Source organism: Lactuca virosa, chromosome 9, assembly GCF_052849685.1.
Source record: "Lactuca virosa cultivar CGN04683 chromosome 9, Lactuca_virosa_CGN04683_v6, whole genome shotgun sequence".
Lineage (NCBI taxonomy): Eukaryota > Viridiplantae > Streptophyta > Magnoliopsida > Asterales > Asteraceae > Lactuca > Lactuca virosa.
In genome coordinates, this window is record NC_136434.1 from 218,299,522 (window position 1) to 218,313,389 (window position 13,868).

Here is a 13,868-nt window from a genome sequence, read left to right on the forward strand (position 1 = left end):
TGAACACCAAACATGGGAGAAGTAGTTATCTTTTGATCCTATGGAAAGTAGCAAGGGCTCGTAATCCATGATCAAACTCCTTTCTCCATGTTTTTGTCCTTTCACTTCATATATATATATATATATATATATATATATATATATATATATATATATATATATATATATATATATATATTGGGGTATGCTTTCTTAGTCCGTTATTGTTATGGAAACGAATAGCTATCAGAACATCAGAATAGGCCTTCCTTTGTTATTGGCGTTTGGTCCTAGGTTTGGTTTACCAACATTAATCGACTTTTACCTCCTTGGCAATTGGCTTTCTTCATCTTGACACTTCTATTCATGATAGTAAAAAATGGGAGTGTTTTGAAGTTTGCGTTTCTATGATTGCCCATGTTAGTTTCCAAGTGAAACCTCAACATGATACACAACTCCTTCATGGTCATTCCAAGTTGTTGATATCAAAATCAAAATGAATAGATTATATGTACATGTCAGCTAGTCGACTAACCCGAGTCAACTCCTAAATCAAGTAAATTCCATTTTACTTCAATATGTCAGTTTACAACATACATTTGAGCTATTTCTAATAGTTTAGAATGCAATGTATGGAGTAACCTCAGGAAGAGATTTATTTAAGGCATGATCTTTCCTTTCGTTTATGACAACTATTCCCAAACTACGAATTTGGACAAGATTGATCATCCTCATAGCTAATCCTTTCAAAGGTTTTATAGTAGTAGATTTTAGTGGATGAGGTTATAGACATCATTCAATATGAATCTCCATTATAGTTTGTTTCATTAACCCTTAGAAAATAATCACCCTAAATAAAATTATTTTAGAAGGCTAGGATCCATATTTGGATTCATGATGTGTAAAGGGATGCCGTAAACACACAATAAATTTATTTAGGTAGGCAAAGCCCTTTGCCAATTTCGATCACCACAAAATTCCTAGATATTTGAGATTCATTGACTATCAATGGCATGTTAATCTCGGATTATGTTCATCTCAAATTCAATGACAGGGTCTCCGCGAATCACTGAACTGATGGTGAATCGACCATACAAAATCGTGTCATCCATGGCTCAAGTTACGCTTGAGATTCGCGAGTTCCACATCATTCTCTACCTATACTCTCAAATTGACATGTCGGTTAACCATACGAGCTCCATCAACAAGTTATAAAAATAATGTACATCGTTTATGGATAACATAAGATTCACATTAAATAGATTGTGAATTAACCATGCAAAATCGCATGGTCCCCGGCTCAAGTTACGCTTGAGATTCGCGAGTTCAATATGATGCTAAATTATACTCTAGATTGATGTGCCGGTTAACCACACGAGCTCCACCAACAGAATATAAAGAGAATGTGTAATTTTCATGGATAATATGAGACTCACATTCTATTAATAAAATGGGATTTTGTTTTATACTTATATTTAGAATACTTTTAGATTGACCATTATCACTATTAAACCCTTTCGGTAACTCCATTCTCAAAATGAAATAGGGCGGTGAGGGTGGTAAGCATGAAACATATTAAAACCGACCTCATTAGGAATCATAGAGATCTCCTTAAACCCTTACATCAGAATGGATGAGCCTAGTCATGGTAAGACTGATAATGTCAATATTTAAACTCGCTAGGGCGCATGTTGTAATTTTATTATACATATAGTAGATACAATTCTAATATATATAAGGGGTAAATTTTAAACTCCTTAAATTTATTTGTCTAATATTAATTCTAATTAATTGCGATGACGCAATGTAATAATTAACAATTAATGAGGGGTGAATATTCAAATTTATAAATCACTATTATAAATAATATTACATATTTAAAATTTACTATTTAAATAATAAATAAATATTCAAATTCAAATAATCATATTTAAATAATATTTCTCAATTTTAAAACAATTTAAATTTGACATTTATCCATATTTAACAAACCATCAAATTTGAAAGATGAAAAATTAAGGAGACCCTAAATTCGGCGGGCTCATGTCGTAAGCATTAAGCTCTCACGTCGTGAGCTGGGAATGAAGGTTTTATCAATTATGAATTTTTCAATCATTCTTCTTTCATTCAATTTCAATTAAGTTTTTACAAAAAATATGGATCAAGGGTGAATTGAATTTAATCATGAACCAATAGCTCTGATACCACTGTTGGGTTTTCTACACATCAAATACACTCTAAACTAGGTAGCGAAAAAATCGAAACTACGATATACCTAAGTGTACATGCAACCTATGGATCTATGGTTTCATGCTAATTACATCTACCCTAGAAAACATAAAACAAAGAAGAAAAATATACCTCTTATGTAGCCTTGATCTCCATGCTTGAGATCTCGATCCTCCATGAAGTTGCTTGGATGAGAGAACCCAAACCAGAATCCCTCTAATGGTATCATACCCAGTGACACCAAAGAGTGGACTAAAAATAACTAGGAGAGGGGTTAATTTCACAAACCCTAAGAGGGTTAGAAATCGTCCCTTAGAGGGGGTGGAAGAAGGGTTGACGAAACTTCAAGCCAAGGTGCAAGGAAGAAAGAAATCCCTAAGGCCCTATTTATAACCTTGGATCCCTTCCTAGGTTTTATACTCCTTCCCATGTGGGATGGGAGGCCAACAACAAAATTCACTCATTTTCCCATGTGGGATGAAGTGATTTTCATCCAACCCTAATTCCATGAGGGTTCTGGAACATTCCTGATTAGCCGACTATCCGTTAATGAATATTCAACCCTTTAATTAATTAAACTGTTAATTAATTCCCAAAATGTTTTCCAATTAGTTTCTAATTAATTATTAACCATAATGATTAATAAACCAATTTCTCCTTTGTTTATTCTACTCAATTACGTCTTGAGGGCAACCCAAAAGGACCTAGCTATTATAAAAAAAAAATATTACCAATAGTTAATGACCTTGGACACTATTTCTAACATAGATCGGTTAAGCTGTTGGAACCCAATTACCACGACGCGGCATTTGGATGCCACGAGGTGGCAATTGGGGAAAACCCGACTATTTTGTCGTGAAGCACCCACGACATGGAAATGTGAGGCCATGACGTGGTGACCTGTCCAGAAGACGTGGACCATTGACTTCGACCATGATTATGACAAAGTGTAACCTAGGGGTATTTTGGGTATTTTGAGTGGTAATTTGAGACTAGGTCCTTGGTTGATGTATAGGTGACTTGTAGAGTTTGCAGTTGGAGTTGAGATCTGTTCAACTATCTTTTTTGTGGATTGAGGTGAGTTTCCTCCACTGTACTAATGGATCAAAGGCACCAATGCGGGCCCACTAGTAGGATGATAGTTGTCTTCGTGACAATTCTATGTTATGTCTGTGTATTCTTGATGTCTTTGTGACTTTTGTTGTATGATTGTATGTTTAGCTGTAGGGCTGAAATAGACCCAGTACTGGTTGAAAGATACTGAAGGGGTGAAATAGACCTAGTAATGGTTGAAAGATACCGAAAGGGGTAAAATAGACCCAGTATAGGTTGAGAGATACTGAAGGAGTGAAATAGACTCAATACCGGTTGAAAGATACCGAAGGGGGTGTAATAGACCAAGTTATGTTTTGATTGTTATGTATGTAAGGTATATGGTATTTTAGGGGAGCTCACTAAGCTATATGCTTATAATTTTCAGTTTATGTTTCAGGTACTTCCAGCTCGAAAGGGAAGCGTCTGACTTGATCGCACAGCATCCGCCCATGTTTTCCGTATTATGTGATTTTAGGAATTGTAATATGATATTATTTCACTATGATACACTTTTGGCTGTTTTCACATGATTATTGGATGTTTTGAAATGAATTAAAAATGAAATTCTTGTCTGAAATTTTTGGGATGTTACATATGCATCAGAGTCAGAAGGAATCACGGGGTTACTAAGGAACTAATAGAAATGAGGTATGGTGTGTTGAGCATTGTGTTGTGATGTTTGACCTTTTTCCGTTGTATATTTCAATATGGCGGCTATCAGAGGTTCAGGATCGGGTCTTGGCAGCACTGACAGGATTGGTCCGAGTGATGAGGAGATCCGTAGGATCATTGTTGTTGAAGTGGACGTGGAAATCAAGAAGGCGATTCCGGATCTGTTTGGGTCGGTTAAGACCGTGTTGACCGAGGAGTTTGATCGGCACTATATTGTCATCACGCAAACTTTTGTTTCCGCAACCATTGTCATTGCAAGACTTCAAAGAGACGGGGTGATACAGTATCAGGAGTTCAGTATTACGAAGCCTCTAGAGTTCAGGGGGGACAAGGACCCGATTATCGCTTTGAGATGGAAATCTGATGTGGAGGGATGTTTCTATACGTGTTCGTGTCCCAAGGACTAGAAAATGAAATTTGCGCTGAAACAGACGACTGAGTCGGTGACGAAGATCACCAAGATATTTATAGAGAGAGCCCTCTTCTTCATGGAGTATGCCGCTTTAGAGGAGGTATAGATGACCCGATACTTGAGTATGCTCAATACGGATATTTGAGAGTTTGTATCGACTCATCCGTATCAGACCTTAACCGAGTTACAGTCAAGCGCAAGGAGGAGGGAGATTTAGTTGGAGATCCAAAGGAAGGAGGAAAGGACAACTTCAGGGCAGTATCAGTCGGTGGCCAAGCGGTTTAAGTCTGGTGACTCGAGTTTGGGACCAGTTGAGAGGAAGAGTTTTGAGTGCGTCAAGTGGGGGAAATTTCATGATAGAAGGTGTTGATCTTTTGTATGTCGCAGATATGGAGAGGAGGGTCATTTTGGTAGGGATAGGAGGCGAAGTACGCGGGTTTTCTTCCATTGCGGCCATGAGGGTCACATCATAGCTAGTTGTCACGTTCTTATTTTCGACGAAGTGTTGGCCCTACAACTCTAGATTAGCAGTTACCCAGCGGACGTCATGGGTCAGCAGGAGTTTTGGGGGTCGAGTTTTGAGTTATTTGTCCTTCGATTTAGTAGGTTACCGCAGTGTTGGTATTCATCTGTATTTTCTATTTATGTTTTGAAGTTCAATTGTAATCTTGGACGACCGGTTGAATGGAATTGTTTTAAATTAGTTCTGGTTTTATTTTGATCTTTTATTTATGATTAGATTGATTGTTGTCATTGGAGTTCGTGCATGTATGTTGGAGCTCTTGAATATTGTTTAAGGGTTCAGTTCCTATTGTGTATTTGGATGTCAGGGGTGGGATCAAGTAGTGGAGTTCAAGTTGGCTTGGGATTTGGAGCTGTTAGAGTCTAGTAGATTCCAAGTGGGGGAGTGGAAACCTCGTAGTAGGAAGACCTTATGCCAACGTTCAGTCCTTAGCTAAATTTCTCCAGTTTAAGGATTTCGTGCAGTTGTTCAATTTCCTGATTTACACGTCGGGGTCATCGCCAACTATTTAACTCCCTTCCAAGTTGTCTTAGTTTTGATTGTGTTAGCAATTTATAGCTATTTTGTGCTTTAGGGATCTAGGGTGTTAGGAACCTAGGTTGAGGGTTGTGAGGAGGGCTTCCTTGTCTGTTCTTGTTTGATTGGGACATGGAAGTCCGAGTCACATCCAAAAGGCCTGGTAGGATTAGTTAAGTCTTACGGATTCAGGTGTGCTTATGTTAGGCTACGAGTGTTGTTATTGGTTAGCGTATCGGGGGTAACCCCAATGTTGTTATTGATTAGCGGAACGGGGGTAAGCCCGAGTGCTGTTATTGGTTAGTGGATCAGGGATAATCTCAAGTGTTGTTATTGGTTAGCGGATTGGGGGTAAGCTCGAGTGTTTTTAATGGTTAGCAGATCGGGGGTAAGACCGAGTGTTATTAGTGGATAGCATAGTAGGGTTGTTAGAGTCGAGTAGGAGCATGGTCTAGTTTAGTATGTAGTCGTTTGGTTTTATTTGCGTTTGTGCATTTATATGCGGGATTAGCATGACGGTGGTCGGTCAAGAGTTCCGTGTTCTATTGTTCAGTAGGACGACGTCTAACTGAAAAGGTCTTGGATCATTCAAATATGTGGATTTACGATCAACTTAGTTAATGTGAGGGTTGGTTTAGCTTTGTCTGTTGGGTTTTTGTAAGAATTTCTCATTGGTGCGCCAGTATGCGAGGTTGTCGGCTATGACATGAGTGTGGTTTCCTTCTTCGGCTTTTAGATAGGTAGCCCAAGATTAGGATGTGTTGATCAGGTCAGGTATGCGACTATTGGTCAGCATGGGTAACAAATGGGGTGGCTCTGTCCACCTGAAGGTTGTGTAAGACTTCAGGATTTATAGGTTTCAAATAAGGAAGTGGGTTCTTTTCGTCATGGTTTAAGAAGGTTGTGTGAAGACGGTCACTTTAGGTCGGATGGTATCATGAAATTTTTGGGTTGGCAGAATTACCGAAGAGATGGTAGACTGTTTAAAAGAGGTTTCAATAGAAATTATTTAGATCTTGGAGTCTCTTCTTGGTTTGGCTTATGAGCCTAGGTTGGAGCCATTGTTGGCGATGGTTTCAGATGTTGGCATTCTAGTGATCTCAGCTCGTGTGGAAGTGTCACGTCCGAGATTTATAAGGTATTGTTCGTATTTACATAAGGTTAATAAGTTGAATTGGTTTGGGCTTAGACCATTGGGCCCTTGTGTTTGGGTTGAGGAAGTGTCGTACGCGGGGCGTACCATGCAAGGTATGTCATGCACGTACGTGCAACGTACACATGCAGCCTCTAAAACCCTAAATATTAGGGTTTGATCCCTATTTAAAGAACCTTATGCCCTTAGCCCAGCCTCCCTCTCACCTATAAGCATCTCTTACGAAAACCCTAATCCATAATTGTGTGTTCTTGTGATTTATAAGCCATTTGAGAGCATTTGTGGTGTATTAATCCATTCTCCAAGGAAGGAAGGGTCAAGCAAGGTGTTGGTTAAGAAGAGAAGGCATAGATCTGAGACTTTTGCTCCATTTCAGACCTTCTTGAGGTAAAAAGCACAAAACGTGTCTCATGAATGCTTAGATCTATCATGTTAAGTTTTTGGACCTTTTTGGTCCCAAGAATGGAGCTTTATGACTCCAATCTGTTTCTAGGCTTAGGGTTGATGCAAGACTTATGGCCATTTTGAGTCCATTTAGACAGAAAGTTGCCATTTTGAAGGTCTTAATGGGTTCATGCAAGAGTTATGGCCATTTTCATGGAAGTAGATTGCTATACTTTGAGTTCGGGTTCATATGGGTCATATAAAGTCACCAAGTCAGTAACTTTATGGATTAGGATGTCTTAAAGGACCTGGATCTATGTTCTGGACGTTAGGACTTAATGGATTAAGTCACAAAAGGAACCTTAAGGAAGTTGGCCAATACGTTGGGCGTACACCCTAGTACGCTGCGCATACTAGGTTAACTCCCCGCTTTTGGTCAAAGCCAGCGTACGTTGAGCGTACGAGCCAGGTACGCTGCGCGTACGCATCCAGAGTGGCGAAAATGGGTTTTTTGGGCCTTAGGAGTTTGGGTCTGGATATTTGGGCCTCATGGCCCATTGTGGAATAAGGCCACTAGGCCTGGAACTGAGATTTATGGTATTGGGCCTCTAGGGCCATGTTGGGCCATCCGAAATTATTTATTTTGGGCTAAGAGTATGTTGGGCCTTGATAAGGCCCATTTGAGGAGTTGGGCCCAATTTAGAAAATTGAGCCATTGGTGGGCCACTTTTGGGTTTGGGAAGACTATTTAGAATTAGGGCCTTTCATGTTATGGTGTTGGGCCATAGACTTTGGCCCAATTAGATCAGGGGTAAAATGGTCATTTTACCCTAAGAAGGATTATTAGTTTTTGATTAAGTGTTATTGTGGTAATGATAGCTCGGGGAGTCGTCGGAGCTACCGCTAGAGATTTATTACCGTGAGATTCTGCATTCAGCTTACGAGGTGAGTTACCATCTCGGTAGGAGTGGGTCAAAGGCACCAATGTCGGCCCACTAGTATTTGTTTATAGTTAGATGATTGTCTTTGTGATAATTGTTTGGTATCCCACTATATGTTATGATTTATATGTTAGTATGCTATGATTATAGGATGTTATATGGTAGTGGTAGGGGTGAAATAGTCTCTGTAACTGGTTGAAAGAGACCAAAGGGGTAGGCCAGCACCCAGATATGCTAGGCAGTATGTGATTATGCGTTTATAGGATAGGATGCCATATGGTAGTGGTAGGGAGTTAAATAGTCTTCGTATCCGTTTGAAAGTGTCCGAAGGGGTAGGCTAGCACCCAGATATGCTAGGCGGTTACCGGTTGAAAGAGACCGAAGGGGTAGGCCAGCACCTAGATATGCTAAGCGGTTACCGGTTGAAAGAGACCGAAGAGGTAGGTCGGGCACCCAGATATGTCTGACAGTATGTTATTTGTATGGTATGTGGTATGATGGGGGAACTCACTAAGCTTTGTGCTTCGGTTTTCAGTTTTGGTTTCAGGTACTTCTTCTTCGAAAGGAAAGGAGTCGGCATGATTGCAGCGCATAACACCATGATTTCCGCACACGAGACCTCTGGGATTTTTACTCTGATGATGTTTTATCATGATATGTTTTGACTATTGATACATTGGTTTACATATGAGTTGACACAATGGATGTTTTCTTACAAATGGTTTTATAATATTTAAATTAAAAATGAAATTTTTAGCCTTAATTTTTGGGATGTTACAAGTTGGTATCAAAGCCTTGGTTTGAGAAATCTGGCACACTCTCGGGTGTGTCTGAACTCAAATCGAGGGTTTGAAAGGTTTTTACAAGAAAAATAAATTTTCAAAAATTTAAAATTAAGGGTTTTTTAGAAAGAACAAGGAGTGTGATGTGTGCAATCGGCCGAGCTCAAGTAAGTTTTCCCCAAGATACCCATACATGTTTGCTTTGTTATGATATGCTTATGAGAACTGCATGCTAGATTAGGGCTAAGGATCTAGGAAGGATGCCTTGTATGCCTATTATATGTGTATGAGCTTATTGAACTGCATGCTAGTACTGATTATTCAGTGATATGATGGCCTGATTAGGATATGCTTGGTTTTGTTTACTCAATGCCCGAATGTTGCTTGCTATGTGCTTTTAGGGGTTCTAGTTATCTTTAACTAACTAGTAAACAAATATGTTAAGTTACATATTGTGAGGACTAAATAATTTCAAAAGGTTAGGTTTAGCTCTATTTCGCAGCTCTTATTTGAGTCTAACCGTTGTAGGTTAGAACCTCTCACTTCCTTCACCTCCTCCAATAATTCTCCCTGACTCACAAGTTCAAGGTCACTCAAGCCCTATTGGCTAGCAAACACCAAGATGGAAGGTCGGTGTGTGCACATGTCTTGGAGATGAAGTTACACATTGACAGGTTGGGAATGTTAGGAGTCGATGTCTCAAGGAAGTTGGTTGTTGATTTGGTTCTTCAGTCACTCCCTGAGTCGTATAGTGAGTTCATTAAGGACTACTATATGACAGACCACGACATGACCCTTATCTATCTTACCTATTTGCTTGTTGCTACTGAATCAGCAATGATTTGGAGCATTGGCAAAGCAAATTTGATTGGAAGATCTACTCCCCAAACTTCCATGGACATTGACAATGGTAACATTGGAGGTCCAGAAAAGCTTTCTCTTCCTAATGGAAAGGGATCGGCCATGGTCAAGTCATTTGACCAAATGGTAAAGAGAAAGGTTAAGTATGAGATCGTCCTGTGTACCATTCCCAACGAGTCCATATGTTTCTATTGCCAAGAGAAGAGGCATTGGTTGCGAAACTGCCATATTTACCTGAAAGATCGCAAGGATGGTAAAGTCAAAAAGTTTGACTCTGCTTCAGGTAAGTCCATTATCTAACTCTATTAAGTTCCTATTTGGAGATTCTTAATACATGATGTAATGTAATTACATTTTGATGTTTTGTAGAATCGAAGAAATGAAAGGAAGCTTAAAGGAAGAGTGAGTTGATTCTGATCGTGAAGAGATGGATTTCAATTGCATGGTTCGATGATCAGAATTTTGAGTTGCTGCTTAAGAGTTATAATAGATTGCTTAGGAATAGATAACAACATAATTTTCATTTGTATTTGCATTGTAAGGAAAAGTTTTCCGCAGTTTTATAAATAAGAAAAAATTGTTGATTTTATTCTATCTTAAGTTCCTTACAATGGCATTTGTGAAAATTGTTGATTATATGTTTCCATTGATAACAATATTGAAAAATGGATTTGATTCTTTCGTTTGTGGTAGTGTCATAATTTACCAAATAAGGAAAGATTCTCATCACCTAAGTTTCAGCTGGACAGAAACTTGAAATCATGCAACTTGTATTGTGTGATGAATGAGAGCTTCATCTTTGGGAAATTAAGACTAATTCCTTGTTCACATATGTGAGTCAAGTGAAGGACTAGGAGATCGGGTGCACTCGGTTATGCGTTGATCAGGTCCACCACAAATAACGGTAAGACTATTCGTTATGATTTACTAAAGTTTAGTAAATATAGTTATGCTTACAAGATATAGTGTAATTCTGAATCATTGAAAAAGTTTCAATGTATGGCAGAGCGAATAAGAAGAATCAAATTAGGCAGAAAGATAAAAGTTTCTCCAATCTGAGAATATGGGAGAGTACTTGAGTATTGTGTTTTATGATTATCTTAGTGATTATGAAACCATAGCACAATTGATCCTCTAAGGACATCTTAGTGCATTTGTATGGCTAATAAGAGGAATCGTGAATTGTAGAAATGGTTAAGTCAGAAGATAAATCATACTTCGTTCCAAAATGAAGTCTTAGAGTCATACTCCAAGATTATAACTTGAGTGACATGGTCTTAAGAAGGTTTATAACACATATCAAATGTAGAATAAAATGTTTTCTACTCTTGCACATTTGAAATTGGTAAGTTGTGATGTTTTGGATAAAACAAAGACCAACTAAGACCAATTGTCAAAAGTGTTAGTCTTGATTACAATCCGCACTAACTCTTGAATATTTGTTTGTCAAGTAATGTTCCTTGATAAAGTGAATCTTATATGTCAAGAGGTCACCGGGAGTCTTAAAGATCTTGAAGAGTTTCAAGAACTAATCAAGAGTAAACCAATTGTTAATCACTAGCACACGACTTGAGGTTTGCAACCTATCGTGTTTGCATATTCTTGTTTCTGTGCCCATTCCAGTTAAAGTTGGCTATGCATGTGAGTTATGAGAGTACTCAATTGTATGCATAACTACTTGGGAGCAATGGTAGGCCCTTGTGCTGCCATGTGGCAAGAAATTAAGATTGAACAAGTTCAGTCCATATTAGTTTGGATTTGCCACTAACCTTGTCTTGTGATTATGGTTATGACAAATTCACATGGATAGGAACACATATAGCATAAAATCTAAGTGTCATAAGGTTTCTCTCCAATTCATTAAAATTATTGTGAGGAAACGCTTTCACTAAGTAGATTTTAAATAGTTAGCAATTGTGATATTTGCATTCTCAAATTCGATTATGATTACGGCATCCCTCTTCATAGTTCGAATTGTGAGAAATGGCAAAAGGTCTAAACATTTGAGACTTATTGCTGTAAGTTCTAAAACTGTTTAGACACACATGTGAGCTATCTAAGGAAATGTGTATGAGTTTGAGAAGCCTAGATAAAGTCTTATCGAAGCATCTCGTATCAGAAATCAGAACTTTGGTAAGAAAGTCAATAAGTATTGATTTCTAGAAGTCCAGCTGATTTCTAAGTACATGTCAAAGCTAGTGGGAGCATAAGTATTATACTAATAAGAATGTAATTATTATGCTAGTGGGAGCACAATTATTACGTTAAGTGTTGCGAGTTAACAATGTTAATTATAGAAAACAAAAGTTTCAATTCGCAAAGTTGCAGGGTTTGAAAAGTTGTTTTGCTATAATTAAGGGAGAGGAATTCATACTTCATTTCAAATCTAAAAGCTTAGATTGAGATTTTTAATCGAATTTAGTCATGGACATATGTGAATGTTATGTTGAAATGATTCAACATAAGGAAATTCTATATATGGAAATGTTATAGCAAAAGACTGGTAAAGTATCATGTCTTTATGTGAAACATTATGTATCGTATCCCATATGCTTCGGGTATAGGATTGATTACATATGCTATAATATTAATTTGTTCTAATTTTCCAAATGCCTAGGGCATTAAGAGGGAAAAGGGACTAGAACGAGATATTACTAAAATGGTTAAGCAATTGTCGAGTACAATCTGAGGTTTACCAAAGATTGGTTGCTTATGGACAGTTGGAAGTATATTCTGAATTTTGGAAGGACCATATTGACATATTCTGAAAAGAGGCAACTCTTATTCAGAAGTGATAGTCAAAATGGGAATATGAAAATGTTTCCATAAGTGGAAGTTACTCTTTAAATCTGTATAAGATTAGAAAACTTAATGCAAGAAGGATGTTCAAAGGAATGTACTTTGAATATGAGACTTCGTCTCCATGGAATTCTTCTCCATTGGAATACTTTGTAATGTTTGTTTCCAAGTCTCTATGACTTTTGTGCATAGTCATTACAAGAGGATCATTACATATAAGTTTAAAATCTAACAGATTATAGCAAATGGCAAGAATTCGGTATTCTTACATTTACGATAAGGATTTGGAATTGTGAAATGAGTGTCATTGAAATACTTTTAGTTGATCTATTTCACAAAGGAAGGACCATAGACAAACATAGTGTCCATGCTTGGAGCATGGAATAACTATTGTTTTAATTCAAGTATTAAGTTGATTAATCGAAACATTATACAATGAATAATGTGTAATCAATATGATGATTAAATAAAAGGTGTTTTATTTATATTCATAAGTTCTGAGACCATATTGGATTCGGTTATTCTTGTGTTTCACTTTGCATGTTTTGACTTCTCGAATAACTAGGTTATTCAAACTATCCACAGTCGATCATACTTTGGAAGTAGGTACCGAGGCAAGACTTTCATGAATCTAATTGTAGATTGTCTAGGTGTTTTAGACATAGCACAAGTTTGCTGCAGTGTTCATGAGTACTCCTGGAATAAGATTCGAGTATTGGATTAAACCCACACTCACCTGAATCGCTTCATGGATTTTATCACGAGTGATTGTGAGACGATAATATCTTATATTCTTGAAACCAAGACATCTGAGTTGTAGTTTACAAGTCGGTTGCACATTGACATATGTAAACGCACTAGTAACTTGGTGTTATAAAACATATTGTTGTGTGTGATTTGATGAGTAAGTACAAGCAAGCATTTGAGTTGAAGTTTATCTATTCCTTTTACCCTTAGAGGGATAAAAGTGATATTTGTGGGCCCCTCGATGATTTAGTGATGACAACCCTAAGTGCTTGGCCAAGCCTGGACTGATTTGATTTGTTCAATTAGTCAGTCGTCATAAATCGGAAATGGGGAAACAACAAATGGACAGAGAGAATGATTATAATACATGTCTCATGTCCATATGATATCTAGAATGGAGGAATATATGATCCTTTATCTAATGGACGCGCATTGACTAGGTCAGAGTTCGACAGCGGCTTTTAAGAGCTACGATTGTTAGACGGGTTGTGGAGTCGTACTTGCAATAATAGTTATTAGACTTATCCAAGTAGGAGACTGTTGGATTAGGTGTCTAAGCCCATAACTATAATTGGTATGTACTTGACCCGAGAGTAGCATGGTCCATTTCGGGTTGCATATCACCAAGACAATTTGATAGGATGGATACTTGAGTAAGAGGTTACTTATGATTTATTAATATATTATAAGTTCTAATATATTAATATGAAATCATATTATTTAATTAGTATTGATCAAGAATTAATTTGGAATTAATTATGTGATCAAAAGAGAC